Source organism: Neofelis nebulosa, chromosome 9, assembly GCF_028018385.1.
Source record: "Neofelis nebulosa isolate mNeoNeb1 chromosome 9, mNeoNeb1.pri, whole genome shotgun sequence".
Taxonomy (NCBI): Eukaryota; Metazoa; Chordata; class Mammalia; order Carnivora; family Felidae; genus Neofelis; species Neofelis nebulosa.
In genome coordinates this window covers 107,770,207-107,794,309 of record NC_080790.1, presented here as the reverse complement: position 1 = coordinate 107,794,309, position 24,103 = coordinate 107,770,207, and the positions used below count along the sequence as shown (strand labels likewise).

Sequence of the window (24,103 nt, the reverse complement as noted above, 5' to 3'; positions counted from 1 at the left end):
TTCAGCAACACATTGTAAAATATGCTTTCAATATTTTTTTCACATCTGTAGGTGTTTTGTGAAAGACTTTTTTTAGTAAACCTAATGCACAGTATTTTCAAAAAGCTGGAGTCTGTGTTTTTTTTCTTTAATTATGAATCTTTTGTTGTACAAAAATTTAAATTTTATAATGTAATCAAATTTTTCATTAGTTGTGGGCTCTTTTGTCTTATTTAGAAAGCTCTCTAAGGGTCATAAAAGCATTTTCCTGTATTTTCTTCCATCTGGAACTGATCTTTGTGCACTGAAGCTGTCATTACTACTCTTTGGCAAATAGGTCTCTTTGTCTCCTAAGCCCATCTTGGGATTGCATGTCCTGAATTGCTTGTGGTACAGTTGGGCCATAAGATCTGTTCTGGCCAGGGAATCACAGGTGGAAGTATAGTTTGTCAACTGAGAATTTAATTGCCAACTGAGACCATCTGGGGCTACCTTTTCCTCTGCCACAATAACTACTAATATTCCAAATAGTGGCTGTTTCATCAGACTGAGTTTCCAAATGTGAATATCATAGAACATAACCTCTAGCCAGACCAAAATGGCTATGTAGTATGAGCAAGAATGAACTTCTGTTGTTTTAAGACCCTGAAATTTTGAATTTTTATTGTTGAAGTAGAATCCAGCACACTCTGACAAACTTAAAACATAGTATTAGAAAAGGAGTAACAAAAAAAGGAAAAATGTTAAGTATTTGGTTAGGGGATATGTGATAGGATAACTGTTGAGGGGAAAAAAAAGGTAAAAATGCATGTCATGCAGTGGCAAAACCATTATTATTCATGTCATTTGCAATAACTTGGAGATAGACTATGTACTTAATGAACATGTATCATTAAGGGAAGGAATTGGGAAGAAAAATATACATCATGAGTTGGCTGCTATTGACTTCATTGGGTGAATTACTACAAGAAAAATAAATCAACTCACAAAGTCTTGGCCGGGTTCTCCAATGGAGAAACGCAAAAGATTCTTCAAAGAAAGAGCTCAGAGATGTTGGGATTTGAAAAGCTTGAAGAGGCTAGTGGTTCCCAACCCTGTCAATAAAATATAAAATTTAAAAGATGTATGAGTGATAAAGGCCATTTCAAATTTGGTTTTGTGCAAGGATCAAATCTAGGACACAGTTCTCACACTCCTTGTTAACACAACTGAGTAAGTGATGCCATTTCAAAGCAAGACCCAAATAAGAATATGATGCTCAATAAATCCTTTTAAAGGAACAAGACAGCTTGGGGAAAAGAATAAAAACATGTGGCTAATATACCCAAGATATACTGTTCCAAATAGCCAATGCTGCATGACAAACTATTCCAAATTATGACATAAAGCAAGATCCATTTTGTTATGCTCATGTATTCTGAGTGTAAGGAATTTGGACAAAGCAAGCAAGGATGGTTTTACTCTGTTCTGTGATGTGGGGCCTCAGATGGTATGACATGAATGGATAGAGGCTAGAATCATCAAAAGGCTGATCACTCACATATCTAGCACCGTGGCTGGGATGTTTCAAAGGCTAGGATCAGCTGAGACTGTCATCTAGAACATCTACTACATGAAGCTTCTTCAGGTTGCTAGAACTTCCTCAACATGATGATAGCCTAGGGTGCTTGAACTTCTTACATGACAATGGCTTAGCACTCCAAGAGTGAATGTTCTAGCAAACAATGCATAAGCTACATGGCTTTTTATCAGCCGGCATCAGAAATCGTCTTTTGGTCAAAGCAGTCTCAAGTCCACCCAGATCAAAGGGAAGGAGACAGAAACCCCGACTCTTAATGAATTGTGTGTCTAAGAACTGGTAGTCACATTTTAAAACCAACATATTCCCAGTGAGGTCAAAAGAGAGACAGAACAGCACAGGGGAAGAAAGTAAAGAAATACTTCCCCTTAACTATTTAGGAATCTATTCTTGAAAATCAGAAATTCTACATGAAAATAAAAATTGGAAACGTACTTCATTATATAAATGGGGAAAAATATAATACATTAAATGCCAACATTCAATCCTCAACCAATGTCCTAAAAACAGAGACAAAGTAGAACATCTACGTGAAAGTCTAAACTACATATCAGGATATAAAATGCTTACTTAAAACATCATTTCCTGATGGTGGTGCCTGGGTGGCTCAGTCGGTTAAGCGTCCCACTCTTGCTTTTGGCTCAGGTCATGATCTCCCTGTTCGTTGGTTCGAGCCCCCCATGTAGGGGTCCACACTGACAGCATACAGCCTGCTTGGGATTGTCTCCCTCTCTCTCTTTCTCTGCTCCTTCTCCACTTGTGTTTGTGCGTGCGCACTCTCTCTCTGTCTCAAAACAAAACAAAAGACACATCATTTTCTAATGATCAATTTAAAACGTGGTTAACATATAATTACTTTGTACTCGCTAACAAGGTCACATCCCTGAAGACCCTCAGCACACTTTTCAAAACATCTGCATGTGTTTCTGCCCTTTTACAAATTGTAATCAGAACGTAATGCAAGACTTTTACCCACATAATTTTGTTTAAAATGTTCAGTTGCATTTGGGGGACATAAATATACATTTTGACTTCTAAAATTGTCCAAATAATTGAAATTATATGTGTGTTTTAATTGTGAATCTTAAGAACCAAAATGTGTTTTATTAAAAAGCAAGAGAGGACTTCAGAATTGCCATAGACAAATGCCCACTGAAGTCTCTCATTCTTTCGCCTTTATTGTGGTTATTCTATTCCTGTTTTATAGCTGTGAACCATATAGGACAGTGCTTAGCAACCTTTTATCAGGATCACCTGGGGATTAAGCATAAGCAACTAGGCTCACCTCTAGCATTTCTGATTTAGCAGGTCTGGGGTGGGGTCTGAGAATTTACATTTCAAATATTTATTCATGCTGGTCCACAATTGAAGAATTCTTCTATAGAAGTTAGGAAACATTTTTTTTTTTAGGTCTTAAGTCTCCAGATAAAGAGAAGCCACATTCCAACCCAGTGCAGATTCCTACACCTCAACTCTGATGTCAGAACTCCCACCCATCACAGGTTGGAGAGCCTGGACTCTGAGCTGAATGCCATTATTAAGTGATATTTTCTGTTCCTCTTTAATGGGGAGGAAATGAGTTCATTTTACTTGAAGGAGGCACAGTGGCCCAAATATCTGATTTAACAAATATATCCAGTTCCTGCCTTCAAGGCACAAGATGATAGTGCATGTTTTGATTCCATTGTGGATGAGGCCCTGCTAGTTCTGGGCCATGCAATTGGTTCCAGTCAATGAATTGTTCATGGAAGTGATGATTTTCAATTTGGGGTTGGAACACTGAATCACCAGTAAGACCCTTCTTACCTCTTCCTCGTCACAGCAGCCAGCCATGTTCTAACGGTGGTTGCCTGGTCAACCTGGCTCATGGACTGAAGGCAGTGAAGAGTCCCAGGCCGCACATACTGGGAACATAACGTGATCACAAATTATACCTTTGTTGTTTTTGGTCACTTACTGCATCCCAATCTCACTGATATATACATACATATATATATGAATTTATTTTTCAAATAACTACCCAATTGTCTCACTGTCACTTACTAAATATCTCATCTTTCCCCACTCACTTAATAATATTCTATAAGGCAGAATATGTCATACTATGTATATAACCACTAGAATCTAGAACTTGTTCTTTTGATTAACCAAAAACTAACTTTATGCCACAATTTTTCCTATGTAGCTATAAAGATATTCCCAAGGTTAATGATGAAACAAGATAGATAGTAAGTGTTAGAAATTATGTTTTCGGTAAGCAGTGTGGAGAAAAGGTAAGCCGGCAATCTCCAGAGAGCACTGTTCTTAAAATGTTCTTAAAACACAGCTGCATGTGCGGCCAGTGAGGGAGAGCCAACTGGCTAATAATGAGATGTTATGGTCTCTGATTTTATTTTATTTTTTAATTTTTTTAATGTTTATTTTTACTTTTTGAAAGACATAGAGAAGGGGAGAGAGAGAGAGAGAGAGAGAGAGAGAGAGAGAAAGCACACAAGTGGGGGAGGGACACAGAGAGAAGGAGAGACAGAATCCCAAGCAGGTTCCCCACCATCAGCACAGAGCTGTATGTGGGGCTTTATCTCACAAACTGTGAGATCATGACCTGAGCTGAGATCAAGAGTTGGCGGCTTAACCAACTGCACCACCCAGGTGCCTCTCACACTCTTTGATTTTAGAGATTAAGAATCAGAACTGAAATGACCTTCATCAGTGCAGTTTTGCTTAAGCTGTAGTCTCATTCTAAGAGGAAAAGCCCTGGATATTGAAAACAAGATGTAATTTCTTCAAGGAGATCATTGGAAACTAGCCAGGAAAGAAAACCCTACCTAAAAGATGATGTTGAGAGGCAATTGCTGCACCCGGACGTGCATCCTGGCATAGATTCTCATGTGTAGGCACCTTAAAGGGGGAGTCAGAGATGCATGCCATCTTGCTGCACATATTCAACTCTATGACTCCTAGGATGTTACAGATGAATATTAATTAAGCATGCTTCTTATAAATCATTCCCAATCACCAAAGGCCTAGTCACATATTCATGTACATGTCAAATGAAAAACTCCCGTTAGTATATTTGAAAACTGGAAAATTGTTGGGGCTAAAATCTCTTGGAAATTGCTAAAATAAGAGAATATTTTTATGAGAAATGTGTGTGGGAACCATGCAAATTTATTAAAAGCAAATGGACTTGGAGGAAAGAGCAGACTGAATGAATTTTCATCCTTCCTCCTTGGTTTTGTTGATAGTGGTAAGGGTAATAGATTTTTTTTTTTTTAAATAATGATGGCCCATTTTTTACAAAGAGTTATAAAATGCTTTTTTATGTTTTGGTACTTCGACTCAATATGATATTCAACTCACTACTGTCACAATATCCCTTGTGGCAAGGTAGTCGCCCATCCACAAAGGATAACATAGAAAGAAAGAACGTTTAAATAACTTATTACCAGTGAGGGAATAGCTTGGCAGGAATGGCGTTTCTTTTACCTGCTTTGGGGCCAGTGGAAATGAACAATTCAGTGTGAGGTTTCAGGTCAACATAGGTTAAGTTATGTGAGAATTAATTCTCTGCTTTTCAAACTCTAATGGAAGTCCTGCATTTACCTGTTTTTATAAGCTACAATAGTATAGTATCTTTGCTTTTCACTGTAAATATATTTGCTTAACATAATATTATATTGGTTACCTGATACGTTTTATATATATCATGTGCTATACTAGCATGCCTAATATTATATTATTTTAATATATTATGATAAACTTTATCAAAAGTTTTACAAGTCTTAGGCTAGGCAAAATTGGAAAACATTATTACTTATGAAAGGCAATTTCTTTGTGGTGGTCACTTCTCTAGAAATACTGGGTCCAAGTGTGAAGGAGGATGGACAAAATAAATGAGACCTCTTTTTCTCAGTCGTGCAAAACCAGAGGTACCACACAATTTTTGTGTAGAGTGGTTCAGCAACATCCTCCACTGTGTAAGTCCAGTATTAGTATATCATCAAGAAGTATTTTTTAAATAAATGTTAAATATAGGTGCCACAGGGAACTTTCAAGTGTTTGTGTCTTTCTTATCAAGATTTACATGGTCAGGTCCTAGGAAACAGAAACAATGGTTAAATTTCATATCAATACACTATGCTGCCCAACTGGTATGTGCTTTATGTGTTAAAAGAAAAACCTACTGACTTTCACCTTCCCCATGCCCCTCCCTTTTAAATACTCCTCTATGGAGGATAACTCAGCTGCTGGGTCCCGCCTTTTCTCCTCTTTCTGCTTAGAATGCTCCAACAGTCATCTTGAGACAATGAGGTGACCCAAGGAGGAAGACCAGAGCTAAAGGTAGCAGGATGGAAAGACACAAGGAGCCTGGGTCCTGAGGCCCACATAGCCACCATACCAACTCCAAACCACCTGCCTCCCGATTTCCTTCACACAAGAGAACATAACTCTTTATCTTAGTTAAGTTCTTTATACACAGAGTATCTTTTGTTAGAATCAAAACACAGCTCTTTGCTGACCGGACCTCAGTTCATCAGAATGCCCAGGAAAGGATGCAATAAGGTACAAATAAGATGTATAACTTGTATATATGCAAATATATACACACATATATATACATATATATATATATATATTTATAATTATATATACACAATATTTTGTATATATACAAATATATGAAATTGTACTTTACCTTATATACATGCAAGATTAGCTATAGTTTATAGTTAACTGAGAATTAAAAGTAACTTTAAAAAAATTTTTTAAATTTTTTTTTAATTTTTGAAGGAGAGAGAGAGACAGAGCATGAGCGGGGGATGAGCAGAGAAAGAGACACACACAGAATTTGAAGCAGGCTCCAGGCTCTGAGCTGTCAGCACAGAGCCCAATGCAGGGCTCGAACTCATGAACAACGAGATCATGACCTGAGCCAAAGTCGGATGCTCAACCAACTGAGCCACCCAGGCGCCCCTAAAAGTAACTTAATACATAATCTACAGAACTCGAGATATTAGAAGTCATTGCAATTAGTTTTACTGAGAGTAATCCCAGAAACACTCAATAAAATGTTGGTTGTTGTTATTTTCTTTTCTACAAATTTGTTAGGAGGGGCAAAATTATGTGTGCATGTGTGTGTGTGTGTGTGTGTGTGTGTGTGTTGTGATTTTGACCCTCAACATTAATAGAAAAATCTGGGTTAGAGGATTCTGTTTTAGACCTTATCAACAGAAATTTTCCAATATAATCAAATACTATCAATGAGGGAATTCAGAAACTATGAGAACATCATAGTGCCCAACTGTAGCTTCTGATGCCACAAGAGTAGAATTATTGATTCCTCTCTAGTGCTCTTTTAAACTACTTTTTAAAAGCTTTGTGACCCAAATCTGGAGGGCCTCTTCTTAGGATGGAAACAGATAAAATATCTAAACAACCAGCAAGCCAGGGCACTCAGCTTTTAGAAATCCCAACAGAAGAAATGTTTTGTTCTGTACAGGAAGATAGATAAAAGACATATATTCTAACCCTGAACCCCAGCACCCCCATTAACCCTGATAACTGAGGCAGGGTAGTGCTAATGGTATTGTGTCCTGAGTAATGGCTCTTGTTTTTTAATGAACACTTCTAGCAGTTCTCAAGCTCAGAGATTCTTTCAATCTGTTGAAGGAGACCTTTACTATCTCAACTCTCTCCTCAACAATAAATAACAGATGCTCCCAAGGTTCTCTGGGTTATTGGAAACTTACCTCATGCCAACAGCCTCATAATCAGGAAAACAAAGGCCACTTTCAACTTCTTTGCAGCACCTGAGTGAAATCTACCAGTCAGCTCATCATAGTAAGTAAAAGCAGTTTCTCAGGTGTCCAAGGTGTTCAGTCCCTTGAGCAAAAAGACAAATCACAGGGTTTTTTTTATGGCTGACTTTCTTCCTGAGCTAGAACGAGATAATATTATAATGAAACCTTACAGCTCTCTCTTTCTTTTTCCTGAGCCATGCTTTACTGACAGAAGGACTATCTCTTGAAAGTTAAATATATATGTAGTTAAGAATCCTATTTTTACTCTTTATTTAAGAGAAACATCACAAAAAAGGTAAGAATTGTTGGGGCACCTGGGTGGCTCAGTTGGTTAAATGTATGACTCTTGATTTGGCTCAAGTCATGACCCCAGGGTTTGACATCAAGCCCTGCATTGGGGCTCCACACTGACTGTGGAGCCTGCTTGGGATTCTCTGACTCCCTCTCTCTCTGCCTCTCCTTCTCCTCAAAAAACATTAAAAAAAACTTTAAAAATAAAAGAGGTAGGGATTGTTGAAAAGAATATGGTGAATTTACAACAGAATGACAATTGGAAAAATCCATCTCATATTTTCTCTATGAAGTGGCTTTCAAAGTTGTCCCCAGTGAGCACTTATGTCACTTCTGAAGACAATGATGATAAATTAGCCTGTGGTATTTTCTCACAAGTCCTCAGCAGACCTGTGTCTACCTTTTTCTCCTCTTACTATCCACACCCATCCCTACAGTTCAGTGAGACAACAGTGGGAACCAGGCCAGCTCCATAATTCTCAGCTCTTTATCTTAATGGGATTTCCGAGAAGTCATGTGGATATGGGTCATACACATTATTCTGCCTTTTCAGCTCTCAGTAGCAGGAAAGTGTCTGTTAATGAGATTTCAGTATTGACAGACAATCAACATTTTCCAGAAAGGAGATGGCATCATGTTCAATGTGCAGGAAACAATTCTCAAGTTCAAAAAGCACAGGAAATATAAAACAGCAGATTTAAAATTACGGTCATATAGGCAGGTTATTTATTTTTGGCCAATGTTTCTCAATAGAAATGAAATGTATTTTTATTATTTTTTCCAATCTGGAGTCACTCCCTACCGCTCCAAAAATCAATATCTGATAATGTTAAATAATTCCTGCCCATAGATTATACCTAAGTTTTCAAAATGTTTGGATACATATAAAATGGGCAGTACCTGGAATTCAAATTCAACTAATGAGACACAATCTATCTTGTGTGTGTCTTTTCCCATTTTCTGTGATTGACACACAGAAAGGCAGCAGCTTCTAAAGTCATTTCCCAAAGTGTGTTCTGTTTATCCCTAATAGATAACCCCTGACAGAAATACACATAGGAACAAACATGTGTTTCATTGAAAATTATAAGTGTTTAGATGCCAACCTTCCAGGTTATCTGATTTTAGTCCCTCATTGTCTTTGAGCTATTGTATGACTCTGTAAGTCATAGACATCTGATGGAAATGCAATATCACTCTCGTCTAGAAACAAACAGATTTAGTCCCATGCTGTAGACGTTCAACAGACTTCCCTTCCTGTCTTATAGAAACATCAGTATTGCTTCCATTTGCACGTTTGTCTTACTGCTCCTGATCTAGAAATGTGTCAACATTTTCTGTCTGGTTCTTTCACTGATTACGAGTTAAATAAAATCTTTAACATATACTCATTTTTATATCTCTATGTCAGTCATTTTACCCCTGGGTGAAATTGTCTTTTAACATGTGTATATATTTTTTAGGAAAGATACCACAGGTTTGGGAAAGGCTGGTAATGAGGACAGAGCACTGAGCTGAGACTCTGAGACCTGAGTCCCTACCCAGACTGCCATTAACAATGGGATGGCCACCTTTTAACTTTCTCTTGTGGAAAATTTCAAACAGATTTGAGAGCAAAGAGAACAGTATAATGACATTTTCTCCACTTAACCACTACCCAACTTTCACAGTTGCCAATTCATGGCCAATCTTATCTCTTCCATTCTCTCCCCACAGCTTGCTGTGGGATTATTTTGAAGCAAATTCTAGACATCATACTATTTCGTCTATCTCTAAAAGATAAAGTTTCTTTTTAAAAAGTCATAGCCACAATACCATTATCTTACATAAAAATCTAACAAAAATTCCTCTAAGTCATCACATATGCAGTTATATTCAGTTCAAATTGCAACTTTTCTGTCTCAAAAATAAACAAACGTTAAAAAAAAGGGGGGGGGCACCTGGGTGGCTCGGTCGGTTAAGCGTCCGACTTCAGCTCAGGTCATGATCTCACAGTTCGTGAGTTCGAGCCCCGCGTCGGGCTCTGGGCTGACAGCTTGGAGCCTGTTTCAGATTCTGTGTCTCCCTCTCTCTCGGCCCCTCCCCTGTTCATGCTCTGTCCCTCTCTGTCTCAAAAATAAATAAACGTTAAAAAAAATTAAAAAAAAATTGCAACTTTTTGGCAATTCATCTTCTGCCCCTGAACAAAATTTCTTTGGCAAAGAGAGACCGAATATCTAACACGTGTTTAACTCCACTATACTGTTTGAAGGTGCATTTTCAGGGGTACAGGTTTCCTCCACTATCCAAAAGTAGAGTGTTCCTATGAACACTTTGAAAGCCAAAATGGCATAAAGCAAAGAAGCAATTACCATTTTATATGCAAGAATTTTTTACTGTTTTCAGAACCAAAAAATAGCTTTTCTTGAGCTTTTCTGAGACCTTAGGACATACTTGGCTGAGGGATGCACAAAATCAATCAAACACAGATGCTCACAGACACGGTTCAAAGCTATAAAGGCTTGATGCTGAGATGCTGAGTGTAGGTCCATGGAAGGAGTTTGGTGGGGCCACTCAGTGCTTGGAGAGTGCTCTGCCTCAGTAAGGGCTTGCTGCAAAACAAACACTAGAAGCTATTTGCTTTTTTCACATTTTCACATTTTTTTTGGTAAAACCAACAATCCTCTTCGAATTTCTTTTTGTTAGAGAAAACAGGTATTAATGTAGGTCTTTTGTAAAAGCCAAGTGGCTTAAAGCAGACTTCCAAAAAGGTGGATTTCTAGAAGGGAGCAAGGTGGGGGATGCCTGTATGTTGATGAAATATTGCTCTTCAGAAATATTGAGCTTGGTCTGAAATTTTAGAAATCAGACCCTTGGTCAAATGCACCACTATGAATTACTACTTCAAGAAAATGAGTAGTAATTTTGAATGAGCATCTCCCATTAAGGTGTTTGTCTGTATACATTTTTGGGTATCAGCTTTCCTAAAATGAGCCACTCCTTCACTATTGATCTACTTCAAGAAGTCTTATAAAATGACAATACAGTTGACCATTGAGCAACAACGGCGTTAGAGGAGCTGAACCCTCTGCACAGTTGAAAATCTGAGGATAACATTTGACTCCCTAAAAACTTGACAACTAATATCCTACTGTTGACCAGAAGCCTTACTGATAATGCAAACAGTTGATCAACACATTAAAGCATAAGCAATTACTAAAATAAGGTCTCTGAATTTTTCTACAAGTTCATGAATGTAAGAGGCATTCACTTCATATCTTTAGATTTGCCGCTAACATATAAGCCAGTAGGAAGCACTCTGGGATTAAGAGATGGAATTGTCTTCACTCTTAATGATTGGGAGGAGTCTTAGTTAGCTTGGGGTGTTATAAAAAAATATCACAGATTGGTGGCTTAAACAGCAGAAATTTATTTTCTCCTAATTGTGGAAGCTAGGGATTTCAAGATCAAGGTGCTAGCTGCTTTGGTTCCAGGGAGAGCTTTCCTGGCCTGCAAATAGCTGACTCTTTACTGTGTCCTCACATGGCAGAGAGAGGAAAGTGGGAGCACTCTGGTATATTTTCCTCTTCTTCTAAGGACACTGGCTCTATCATATTAGGACCCAGCCCTTATGAATTAACCTAACCTTATAACTTCCTTACAAGACCTATCTCCAAATACATTCACACTAGGGGCTAGGGCTTCAGCATATGAGTTTGAAGCGGGGGACACTAACATTCAGTCCATAATTGTAGCTTAATCCAATAATTCCATCTTTCATGAATCATTCACTCAGGTGCTCAGGCCAAAAACCTAGGAAACATTATTAATTCTTCTCTTTCCCTTTCACCTTCCACATCCAATCTATTGGCAAAGTCCTAGTGGCTTCTTATTAAATTATATCCCAATTCCCATCACTAATCAATACTTGTGTTTCAATCACTATGGTCTAGGCTACCATTTTCTCTCACTGGAGCTGATGACCTGAAGATGAACTTGAAAACAAGTCAAATCATGTCACTCCTCTGCTTTCAACCTTACAATGACTTTTCATCACATTTGGAATAAGATCCATACTTGTTGCCAAGTGGCCTTCAACGTGTTACAGGATTTGCCGCCTCCCGCCACACACACACTGAATGCTTCATCAACAACCATTCACCCTCTGTTTACTTTTACTTGAAGATATATTCTAGTTCCAGAGCCTTTGTGATTGCTCTTATTTTCCAAGAAACAGTTATCTTCTAGATTTTTCTAGAGTTGGCTCTCTCTCCTTATTCAAGAAATTATTTAAATGTTGCCTTTTCAGAATGGACTTCCTTGAACACTATTTAAAATTGCATTCTCCTTCCTTAACCCCACCCCTTATCCTGCTTTATTTTCTTCATAGCACTTAGGAGAATCTGAAATTTAAGTCATTTCCCATTTGTCTATTTATTAGTATTGGTGTCCCCACTAGAATGTAAACTCCTTGAAGTCATATGCTCGTCTCTCTATTCCACAGTTGCATCTCCAGTGTCCTGAATGGAGTGGGCCATATAAGATGCTATGGTAGGCTGAATGACTCCTCTCATCCCCTGCAAGATGTTCACATCCTTGTCCCTGGAACCTGTGAATATGTTACCATGGCAAAGGGATTTTACAGATGTGTTTAAATTAAGGACATTAAAATTGGAAGGTTATTCTAGACGATCTGTGTGGGCCTATATGTAATCATGAGTTTTTACAAGAGAGAGGTCATAAGGCCAATAGAGAAGAAGGTGGTGATGTGATGACAAAAGCAGAGATTGGAATGATGTGGCCAGAAACCAAAGAATGCCGGTGGCTTCTGGAAGCTGGAAGAGTGAGGAAAATGGCTTCTTTCCAGGAGCCTCCAGAAAAAATCATCCCCACTGACACCTTGATTTTAGCCCCTTGAGACCCATTTTGAACTTCTGACTTCCAGAACTGTAAGACAATAAACTTATGTTGTTTTAAGCCACTAAATTTTTAGTAATTTGTTACATACAGCAGCAGTACAAAACTGATATAGATATATTTAATAGAGACTTGCTTAATGAAGCAATTCTATAGAACACATGGGAGGTACAACCATTTAATTAAAACCTCTTGAGTTACACTCAGAATTCTCACAAAACATATTTCAAAAACAGTATCTGCTGTACTAGGTATTAAACTTCCAGGAAAACTGAAATAATAACTTCCAATTAGGCTTTATAACAGAAAATCTCAAAGTACTAACTTTTAATGTTTTCAAATCTAAAGGTAAATTATAAGAATGATTTTGAGGATTTTGAAATTATCACACACATAGGAAAAGTATCTCAAAATCTTCTAGTTAAGTGTGTATTGGGGAATACTGAGTTGGTTCAGGAATCAGATTTGAGAAGGGTTCATTAGTATCTCATGGCTGTTACTGTAAATGGAAACATATCCAGTCGCTCAGTCTAATTGTTTTCTTTTTTTCATATAGGCTGTGATGTGTGGTTTAGAAGTTTTTATGAGAAATCCCCATCTTTCTGTGCTCGCCGAGCTAGGTCAATAATAGAAGTCTGTTGAATTTTACCTAAACTAGAGAACTTTTTGCAAACTTTTACAATAAATTCTAATTTCCTGTTGGCATTATTTTTCTGAAAGAAAACTAATTAATGATGCTTCCTTTGATGGAGAGCCTGTTTCCCTGAGTTGACAGTGGTGTCATGCTGTGAAGAATGTAGCCCTCTGGAGAGGTTTTTACATATAAAATTAAATTGCATACAGAAAACAAACACACAAACATTAGCAGTTGCACATTCTTTGCTGGGAGCTTAAGACAGAAACAGGGAGAGAAGCAGAGAGGTAGAGGCAAAATTCTTCCTGTGCTGGAGCAGCAAATTTGAGAGTTTTCTTTTTCTACACCCCAATTTACCCTGAGCAAATGAAAAGAACTGAACTGAATTAATTCTGCTAACTTGGGAACTCGTTAGAACATCTTTCACTCAAATGTGAAAATTGCTATAAGTAAATGTTGCAGAAGAAAGAAAGAACAATTGTTTTATTTCTAGTTTTAGAAAAAGACTCAAAGTGTCAAACCCAGAGAGCAAAAAGGGGGAGCAGGGTGGGGGGAGGTGGTGGGTAAGAATATGGTCCATAGAGGCAACAAATTATATCAGCTATAATTTATTATTTCATTGTAATGTGATAGAGACAACATTAATTTATGAGTATTTGATAACCACCACTGCCCAGTGAGGAACAGCTTAGCTATATCCTATTTCTTCCTTTGCCTTCCTCCTTCCCCCTAAACCTTATTATACAAATTCAAAGCACCCAGGTGAAGAGAGGGGCCAAAGGAAAATAGAAGATAAAAAGATTTGGAGCAGAAAAAAATGAGATTTGTGAAAATAAGAAAAAAAAAAAAGGACACATGGAAGGAAAAGGGAAACAGGGGGAAAAAAATGAGAGCTTATATAAAAAGGGTCCAGGGAAAAGTTTGAAGAATGAGCAGAGGGGTGGGAATTAAAGGATAGTCAAAACAAAGAGATGGGATGAGCTTTTTAAAAATGCCATTATGGATAATGAACTGGACTCTCCTTAGTATTTTTCCAGAGATAGGATTATTCATGTTCCAGCTTCTGGGCTGAGTTGTGTTGGCTAGAAAACTGAACCATTTAGAGTCACTAAATGTAGACAGGTTACATTTTGGGAGTGAATTTCCAAGTCTTTGGATTTTGTGATCCAAGTGCACCTTGATTTAAATGATCACCTGAGTCAATGGTGCATTTTGGTATGAAGGCCAGACTCTTGGAACAATGAAATAAAGAAGTGGGAACTGGAGAGTGGCTTTCGAAATAACTCGAGAGAGCCAGAGCAATGTGGTTCATGCTTTGCTGAAATGAGAACTCCAATTGGGAGGGGAAGAAGGAAAAATAGCTCCAACTTGGAAATCAGATTTATGAAGCACATATAATGAATTAAATCGACATTGTCTTTAAAAAAGAAGACTTCCCTTGTGAAATTATGAACTGGACATTAGCTTTAAGACAGCTTCAATGGCTATCTAACTTCTTAAGAAATTATATTCCTTTGTCAACAGAGAAAGAAGGCCTATTTCAATCCTGCTTGGAGCAGTCGAAAGCTGCCCTGCTCCACTGGTGGTGAATAGATTCATTCCAGAAGGATCTGGCTACTGCTGTGGAAGTCAACTTCAAGCAGGGTTTGGAACCATTGGAACAGAACAATAGCTCCCAGAAACTGGAGACATTTATGGGAAATACCATGCTAAGAAAGGGCCAAATAAAAAGCTATGAGTTGTGATTTGATCATCCACCAAAATGATACAAAGATGCACAGACACACACAAAAAAGAGATGCTAGCATCTAACATCCTACACCAGGGTGATTTATGAAGTCAAAGCTAAAACAGCTGCCATTAATGTTATGAATGGTTTTGAGAGGATGTGCCCATAAGAAGTAAGTGGCTGGAAGAATTCCTAAAGCAGACTGTCTGCCAGGAGGGATGGAATGAAGCTTGGCAAATCTACTGGTTGGAGCAACTAGGTGAGCGAGCCATGGTTTGCTGGGTTTTAATCCCAAAGAGAGAGCCTCACGAATTCTCACTACTGGTGAAGCAGACCTCAGTTTGAGGAGAATAAAGAATGAATTTTAATGACCTTCAGGATCATCTAACGGGGCTGGCACCAGAGGCATTGAGCAGATTTAGGAAACTAGAAGTTATAGCAAGGATACTCCATCCTATTGAATTTTTCCCAGGTGATCATAAATAGGATCCAAAGCCCAATCAGGGACGATGAGAGACAGATCTTCTTGCAGATTGGGCACCAAATTGCTCCAGTGCAGGTAGGTATCCTATGACGAAAGGAGATTTGAAAGAACTCAGCATGGGTAAGTCCATGTAAGTAGGGATCACTCTCGGCCTTTTGGGCTGGCCAAACGTAGAGTACTGGACATAGTCAATATTAGTCAATATTTGCTTCTGTTGTGGAGAAGAGGAACTTCTCGTGGCAGCCTCTATCTCAAGGTGTCTATTAGATGAATAATCTTTCATTATAAGAGGAATGGGAACTGGAGGAGAGGAGGGGAGATTCTTGGGGGCAGAGGGGAGGGATTAAATACTAAATCTGACATGTTGGCCATTAGAGAGTTTTCCCATTCTCTGCCTCCGTTTGGGAAAGGACAGTGATTAATTCTGGCAGAGGCAGCTGAACCTGACAGTTCCTCCTGTCACAGATATCTGACAGGGATTTTGATCTGTCCAGAGTAAACTAGAGAAGTTAGGGGCAATAGATGGAAAGTTTAATAGGCACATAGGCATGGGCATTCATGGCCTCCCTCCCACCTCGTCTCCCAATCAAGGAAATTTCTGGCAATGTCATTTTGGTATTTTCCACTTTCCTAGAGCTCTGTGGTCTAATTGTGCAGTGAAAGAAACTTGTAAGCCAAGATGGGTTATCTGTATTAGAAAGGATCGGTGGAGGAAAGGTCTTTCTCCAGAAAGGGTAAAAATGGAGAGGTAGTAGGCAAGAGGAAAATGGAAGGGGGAAAGACAGCAATTAATACCATATTTTGGGGATACCATAGAGAAATTTTCAGGGATATATAAAATATAAAAGGAGGGAGTAATGCTGGCTTGGGGAAGGGATTGCCTTGGGGACAAAAAGAGGCAGATAATGAAAATAATATAAAGAAATCAATGTTTATTTTGGATTGCTAGATTATGGGGGGGGGGGTTGCACACAATGACCCACAAAGACAAGGCTAGATAAGCCTCAGGATTTATTTAGACCCTGGTATCCTACATTGTAGCAAAGTAAAAGAGGCAAGGGAACCCACCAGTTAACTTAAGAAGAACTCAATCATTACCAAATTCATTCTTCCTAGAATTTGCACTTGCTTTCAGGGTCACCTCATCCTGTTTTCCATTGCTGGGCAGATCGTAGCTGTGCTGTGGGGCCTAATTCTGGTTCATCCTTATTCCTAGTGTGAGTTTTTAAGAGACCCAACCCAAACAAGGAGCTTCATAGGTCCTCCCATCCTCAGCCAATCCCTGTTCCCTCAACCAGACAAAGTTGCCAAAAGTAACACTCAGCCCCACGGCACACTCTCTATCCCTGCTCCTAGAAACACCAAATGCCCCCAGAAAAGCAGCTCAGAACACACCAGCATGGCATTCCTGACCTTTCCATCTCCCCTAGATCCTGGCCTGGTAATCCTTCACTGTCTTGTAAACTCTGATGCCTTCAAGCACTGTGTGTGTGTGTGTGTGTGTGTGTGTGTGTGTGTGTGTGTCTAAAATTTATATTAATATTTTAACATACACATATAAATGTATATTTTAGAGTATGTTTTCTAGTTGCCTTAATTAGGAGGGTTGGTTAAAATTGTCTAGAACTTCATTAATAGATGTGGAAATCCCTTACTACCCCACTGTAAAGATGAGGCACAGAGAAGTTAGGTAACTTGCTCAAGTTCATACCACAGGCAAATGGTGGACCTGGGATTCAACCCAGGAAGACCTGCACCAGCATCTATTTTCTCAAGTATCTGTTCCCTGCAAGGGTGATGCACACTGCTTTCTGGTGATATAAGAACAAATCTTGGAAAATCCTGAGGAATATATTTCTAACATTCATTCCAGTATTTCTACCAAAGCTTATTATAAAGTAGTTCTGGGAATGCCTCATAATCAGAAGATTCATTGGGGCGCCTGGGTGGCGCAGTCGGTTAAGCGTCCGACTTCAGCCAGGTCACGATCTCACGGTCCGTGAGTTCGAGCCCCGCGTCAGGCTCTGGGCTGATGGCTCGGAGCCTGGAGCCTGTTTCCGATTCTGTGTCTCCCTCTCTCTCTGCCCCTTCCCCGTTCATGCTCTGTCTCTCTCTGTCCCAAAAATAAATTAAAAAAAAAAAAAAAAAAAAAAAAAAAAAAAAAAAAAAAAGAAGATTCAAAGGGCCATCCAAAAACTGGAAACACTCTGCATGGGCAAACAACACATAGAATGAGATACTATACACTAGTGAAAAGGATTGAAATACTGATGATATATGTGGCACAAGCAAACCTAAAATATGCTGTTCTGAAGAAAAAAAGGACATTATTCTTTTGTGTTTTATGTTCCTTCTTCTGTGTTTTTAATCATTTTTAGAAGTTTAAAGTTTTTATCTGATATTATTTCAAGGACTAGGGCAAATCTAATTCTGCTGATTAATGGTTTCCTTGCACACTTTGTAATTTTGATTGCGAGTTTATCTTAAGTGGGGCTTTATCTATGGAAATCTTAATGCCAGGTTGAGGGTGTTTTCAAGAGCACTTAGTTTTGTGGTTCCTTCTGCTAGTATGTCCCCTCCCCCCATTAGCCTTTTTATTATAATTTCTTGGTTTGGGGGCGCCTGGGTGGCTCAGTTGGTTGGGTGTTTGACTTCGGCTCAGGTCATGATCTCGCAGTCCGTGAGTTTGAGCCCCGCATCGGGCTCTCTGCTGACAGCTCAGAGCCTGGAGCCTGTTTCAGATTCTGCGTCTCCCTCTCTCTCTGACCCTCCCCCATTCATGCTCTCTCTCTGTCTCAAAAAATAAAATAAAAACGTAAAAAAAATTAATTTCTTAGTTTGGGGCCTGTTGAGACAATGAAACTAGTGTAAATTCAAACTTCTATATGTAAAGGTTAGGCCCATGGCTATGCACGCTTTCTCTGGGAAGCTAGTTTTGAACACACAGACCAGGCTGAGACAGGAAGCTTTATGGTAGTTTCCATGTGCAAGTGAGCAGATTTTTTTGTTTCACTGAGGATGTAGCTAGGAAGTTTCTGCAATTTCATTTCCAACTTCTGACCTTGCTATAGTCAAGACCTTTTATCTATACCTATGTGGCCAGTAAAATGCGTGCTCTGTGGTTACCTAGGGCACAGATCTCTACCTCCACCACCACCACCATCACCACCACCATCACCACCACCATCACCCACTGAGGCAGCCCCAGAACCACATCACGTTTATTTACCTCATGGTTTTCGGTCCCTGTGAATTCTTTCTTTTGCAGTTAGCTCTGCCTTTAAAAAGAGGAGTTATATTTTGCCAACACTTTGAGTTTTTAAAGTGGGATTTTCAAATTTCTGTTCCCCAACACTGCTTGTCAAAAAAGTCTTGGAAATGCTAGATTAAACTCCTTGGGGAGTCACATCATTAGCCTGTTAAAGGCCAAGAATTTAACCCTTTTTGGAAAAATGTACACTAAGATCTCTCTTGATGGGTTTGCCCCTAAATCACCATTCTGTTTGCATATTATAAATGAGGCAGTTCTCCCTGCTCTAGAGTACTGATGGGCCTGTTTCTCAAGGTCATTACTTTAACCTGTCACTAAGATTGTATTGTACTCATGGAACAGGGGGCCTATCTTTCTGCTACAGCATGAGAGCAGAACTGTCATTTTAAAACAAATACCAATACTATATTCATAAGTGTTAAAAAGAAGAAAAAAGAAATCATCCTATTCTATGCAATTTATTGGGACAACTTTCTCTGTTAGGAGGTAATTCTTACCTTTTTTAGTATCAATAGAGTAAAGGCTCTGAAGGAGGGCCGGGTGACTTGATGCCATACTATGGAGTAGTCAAGGATATGAAAAGTCTTAGAATACTCTATACAAAATTGCTGTTAGTAAAATAATTAAAAGCTAATGGCCAACTCATAACCTGCTGGCTTCTAATACTATTAGATTGAGACTCATGCTTAAAATGTATTGCACAGACAGCTAGAATTTGAAGACAATCCCATGGAGTGGCAGCTGTGTAATTTTGTGAATCTTGCAGGTTGTCCCTTTGGGATACAAATGTGCTTTTGGTCTATCCTATGTGCACTACCAAAGTAACTAATTATAATAAGTAATTTTAGAAATTATATGCCCCACCAGTAACAACAGAACACAAAGAATTCTGATAGTATCAATCTTTCTATAGTGTCATTTTTAGGTTAACACGTTTAACCAGATGTCTATCAACTAGAATTCCATTTAGGGAGATTTATGGAGTTTATAAATTACTGATTAGATATCAAAGATATCAAAGTTGAAGAAACAGCTCATGAAAAGATGAATAACAAGCTGTTTCTCTATCACTCCCTTATACAAAAGGAAAAGGAGGCCCAGAATCTATCCCAATGGCTCAGCCAAGAACCTCTCATTGAGATAAATGCTAGTCCTGTTTTTCCACATGTGCAGTGTAAAGATTATGTGTGTATTTTGGAGGGGTCCCAAATCTATCTCTGCATCAGCAACCCTGATCATGCCCTCCTGGTCACATGTACCACCTAAACTCTCACCTAGATTGGGTTCCTTTTTCACAAACTCACATTGTAATTCTTTTCCTGGTTACTAATGTCCATCTTCCCAAATAAAATATAAACTCTCTAAGAACACACCATTCACAGTTTGAAAAGTCTGGAATCTTGAAGATCAAATATAACAAAGTCCAGAAGGAAGACAAGCATTCTTCCCTCTCCTGCCACCAGTGCATTCATGTGACTAACATTTCACATGGGCTTGCTCTTTGTGAGACGCTCAGGTGGCAAAGGTAGGAAAATGACATCACTGTGGCAGAGAGGCCAGCTCTCTAATCTCCATTTTTTATTAAGCACGTGGCAAAGTGACACATCCTAGCCTCCCTTTTGATTAGGCGTGACCCCGTGACTAAGTCTTCTCACAGGAATGAGAAAAGTGATTCGTATGTGCCTCCTGGCAGCCTGGCTTTAAGATCTCCCAGAAACACTCCTCCATGCTCTTTCCCCTTTAGACTGGTTGGATGAAAATGACCATAGCCACCTTAGAAGCCACATGTTAGACAGCAAAGCCTCTCCTGACCTCTCTTGGGTCCCAGAAAAACCTACATGAAGCGGAGCAACTATTATCTGGGTTGACTGATCTAACCTAAGTGAAGCAGAAATAAAATTCTTGTTCTTAAAGCCTCTGAGATTTGGGAGTCTGTAAACACAGTCTAGACTGACCTAATACAGTCACCAATCTTGAGAAATTCACATGTTCTAAGATAGAATTCCAAATACTGTGGAATATGTTCCAGATTTGGTGTTTTTGCCTTCAGAAGCTGCAGGCTTTGCTCCCACCAAGGATGTATGACCAAGTTCATGTAGGCTGCGACACTGCATAATGGATACTTTTCTCTACATAGACAAAAGAGCCTTCTGAGGCAGTTTCTCTGAAGGAATGACTTGGCAGTATGGAAGTTTAATCATTTTCTTCTAACTGCACATCACTTACCATCTTTCAAAAGTGAAAAATCCAGGGGCACATGGGTGGCTCAGTCGGTAAGCGTCCAACTTCAGCTCAGGTCATTATCTCACGGTTTGTGGGTTCAAGCCCCACTTCGGTCTCTGTGCTGATGGCTTGGAGCCTGGAGCTTGCTTCAGATTCTGTGTGTCCCTCTGTCTCTGCCCCTCCCCTACTCGCTCTCTCTCTCTCTCTCAAAAATAAATAAACATTAAAATTTTTTTTCAAAAGTGAAAAATCCAATATCCATAGTTCAGTCCCTAAGGGCATTTAAAAGTCACCTCATCTCCTTTGTGCTTTTCCAATGCTACCATGATAAGAAGGATTAGGTGTAGACCAGAGCCTTCTGAATGCCCCAGGAGACCAGGTCAGTCCACAGTGTCTTGAAAGACTAGCAGCATCCTTTGCCATATTCACCAGCCCTGGCCACCTCCACACCTCAGGGCTGGGCCAAGGGAGACCTGACAAATGAGTAAAATGAGTTTCTATAGGCAACACAATGGCTATAGCAAAGAGGAAGTCTTGGATCTTTGCACTTGTCCTTGGTTTGTGCACTTTCCAAAGTAGCTAAAAGGCACATGGTTTGCATTTCACCAAGTCAAAAAGAGGACAGAAAGAAAGGGGCGGGGGGCAGAAACAGATTGGATGCAGAATGGACAGATGAAAATTATTTTTTAACAAAGCAGTATTTTTCACTCCCTAGGTGAATGACTTTTGTGAAAATAGTTCTATGAAAAGCCATACACTGTTTTGATTTTACTTATCACTATCATTAGGTTTGGCTGCAAATAGAAGTTTACGATAAAATAAAAAGGTATATGATCAAAGATTCTATACAATTTTGTGATAAGGTGATTTGTAATTCAAGCAATATAATGCTTGAGGCTTATATCTTGATTTTCTATTACTGTTTCCAGTTACTGCAGATGCTATCTGAGGAAGCAAAGAACACATGGATGAAGAGAAAAATAATTAAATATCTCTGAGCTAAATAATTATGACTATTACAAAAAATATAAATAACAAATTTAGAATGTATTACAGTACAAATAAACAGTATTTTTAGTGTAAAAACTGCATTTGCACAAAGAAACTAATTAGGAACAAATACAATCACACTACATCGGAAACATGTTAAAATGGTCTGAGGCACATAGAAACAATGGCACAGTTCACGTGAAACTTGACCAAGAAGAGGCCATCTGAAGGCCATGTCCTGGTCTGAAACTACCAAAGGCCTTTCAACCAAATCTCCTGGTTCAGAAAAGCTACTCAAAAAGCTGCCCCATCAAGGTTCATCAGACTTGATGACTCCGTGTTTGGTTTTTCAAGACAAACTAATCTTCTGAAGAGGATTAAAATGTAGGACTGAGGTAAAGATACTAAACAAGGAGGAAGTTTTCTGTTGGCACAAAAGATTTACATGAATACTTTTCAAAATGTTGTTATAATTGATGGGATGGGTCAATTATACATTTATAATACTGGCAGATAACACTTCAACACTGAGTTGGACAGAGATAAGGTGATACACATTAGCAAAAGCACCAGTCTTTCCCTTCTCTCACTTCATGCCAATTTAACATTTTATACTGAAATCTTAGGTGTACCCTATTGTTTCTACTTTTTTTTTTTTTTTTTTTTTGACTCTTTAATGCTTGCCATCCTGTAAAGCAGCATACAGGCTCCAGTCTTAAATACTTGGTCATAAAAAGTCATATGCTAAGTGCTCACTTCAGAAGACATTTTTTATCATCCTTCCCCAAAGGTGTTATGCACTGTGGACTCTGCAGGTTTATATAAACTCAAATCATGTAGCAATGCCATAGCTATCAGCAAGGATTGGGGCCATAAAAAAGTCAAAATTTGGCATTCTCTAAAGCTTGTTTACTTTTTATTACAGTCATTATTTTGGGTTTCTTTTTGTAGTTAAAGAGTCCTGTGGCTAACAGGGCTCATATGCATCAGTTCAGGTGGTAAGTATGCACCCATGCAGTGCAGGGACCTGTGAAGTAGAGGAGTCCTGCCTGTCACCCCATTCAGTGCTTACACTTCAAAGGGAAGGAAAGAAGTGGGATTGTCTACTCATTGCATCAATGGGAGAGCTCTAAGCAAGTTGGGGTGCTTTAGCAGATCTAGCAAGAGATGAATGATAAAAGAAACTAAGAAAAAGGTAGAAGTTTCAAATTTTCCTTCTAATCAGTGAAAAGACACCCTGCTCCAACTGCTCCCACGTAAAGTATTTCACTTCTATTCCAAAATCTAGAGACACTTTTATTTAATTTTCCTGATTTGAGTTACATAAAACACTATTCTGTAAGTAACTGATATTGCAACATAAGGAAGCATGATTATTTTTTAATTTTTAAAATCAAAATTGTGTTTCCATGATTTGGCTCCTGGATTAAATATATTATCCACATGAAAAATCCACAAAATCCTATTGAGGTGTTAATCTAATCATAAATTATTTTAGGTTGACTTTTTCCCTTTAGTTTTATATTCAGGAAATACTAAAAACAAACCTAAAGGCCTCAAGTGGGAAGAGATTAAATTAGATGTGTACTTATCAGTCCATTGAGTAAAAACCCCATCTTTTGCTGGGGTGTTTAAAAAAAAAATGGTACCTGTAGCCACAGATGCTCCAACTTTTTTTTTTTTTTTTTTTTTCAACGCTTTTTATTTATTTTTGGGACAGAGAGAGACAGAACATGAACGGGGGAGGGGCAGAGAGAGAGGGAGACACAGAATCAGAAACAGGCTCCAGGCTCCGAGCCATCAGCCCAGAGCCTGACGCGGGGCTCGAACTCACGGGCCGCGAGATCGTGACCTGGCTGAAGTCGGACGCTTAACCGACTGCGCCACCCAGGCGCCCCGATGCTCCAACTTTTAATGGACCTTCTTCGCCAAACTGTTTTCTCCTCTTCCTCCAATTTTTTACAAGTATTGTTGAGAAAGAACATATATTTTTCTTATTATAATTAGATACTATTTGGGGTCCAATTGGAAATTGGCCTTACATTTATAAAAAGCCAAAGTGGATTTTATTTCTTCATTCCTTCCCTTCTGGTCAAACACTACACTTAAAAAAAAAAAAAAAAAAGTTTTAATATAGGGGAATGGGCAAAGGGGGGAGGTTTAAACAAAAAAGTCAAATAATGAAACCTTTTTTATTCCACACCTCTGAACTTGAACTTAGTGATC

The 24,103-nt window shown here is 38.8% G+C and overlaps 1 long non-coding RNA gene across 2 annotated transcripts; it reads right to left on the bottom strand.

Annotated features, from left to right (window-relative positions):
• Positions 1-2,042: 2,042 nt before the first annotated feature.
• Positions 2,043-23,554, bottom strand: LOC131485436 (uncharacterized). 2 transcript variants are annotated; one of them, XR_009248850.1, is made up of 4 exons: positions 21,181-23,554; positions 7,309-7,441; positions 3,365-3,462; positions 2,043-2,342 (listed from the first exon to the last, which is right to left on the bottom strand). It is a non-coding gene; the product is annotated as an uncharacterized LOC131485436 (long non-coding RNA). The 2 variants fall into 2 exon arrangements; XR_009248849.1 differs by lacking the exon at positions 21,181-23,554 and having other exon boundaries at positions 2,044-2,342; positions 7,309-17,325.
• Between the last annotated feature and the right edge of the window lie 549 nt (positions 23,555-24,103).